Here is an 856-nt window from a genome sequence, read left to right on the forward strand (position 1 = left end):
AGGTCCAAGGGTGCAGAGCCAGGAGGAGGGGCTCTGATGGTCTTGCCAGGGGTCCATCCTCCCCAGCACCTCCCCAGACCTTGGGGAAGGGTCTTAACCTAGCTTCTCCCAGTTTCCTCCTCTGTAGAATGGAGAGTGGAAGAGGGAACTTCTGACTAGGGGCTCTCAAATGGGACTTGGCAAAGCTCTGGGGGTCCAGGAAGCTGGGCAGGACTCTAAGGCAGATGCCCTCAGTTCAGCCAGAACAGCTTCTTCCCTTTCCTGTTTTACATATTAGGCTGATACCCTCCACTTTGAGTTGAGCAAAGGATCCCTGGACAAAAAAGAAAAAAAAGTTTGAAACTAGACAGAGAAAATTTAGGGTCCTTCCCAGCCCTAGAATTTCCAAACCCACTTTGAGGTTTGAGGGTCTTTTTGCAGAGGGGTGGCCTACCTGTCATCAAGGGAGGCTTTGTCCAGGTGGCCTGATCTGCTATGGCCATGCTCTGTGATCCTGAACTCTACTCTCTGCATTGGAGGAAAAAAGATGATGGTGATGGTGATGGTGATGGTGATGGTGATGATGGTGGTGGTGATGATGATGATGGTGGTGGTGATGATGATGATGATGGTGGTGATGATGGTGATCATGATGTTGGTGATGATGGTGATGATAGTGATGGTGATGATGATAATGGTGATGATGATGATGATGATAGTGATGATGATGATAGTGATGATAATGATGATGGTGGTGATGGTGATGATGATTATAATGGTGATGATGGTGGTGATGATGGTGATGATGATGATGATATTGATAATGATGATGGTGATGATGACGATAATGGTGAGAGTGATGATGGTGATGATGATA

Source organism: Leptonychotes weddellii, chromosome 11 (genome assembly GCF_054177405.1).
Source record: "Leptonychotes weddellii isolate Sample4059 chromosome 11, ASM5417740v2, whole genome shotgun sequence".
Classification (NCBI taxonomy): domain Eukaryota; kingdom Metazoa; phylum Chordata; class Mammalia; order Carnivora; family Phocidae; genus Leptonychotes; species Leptonychotes weddellii.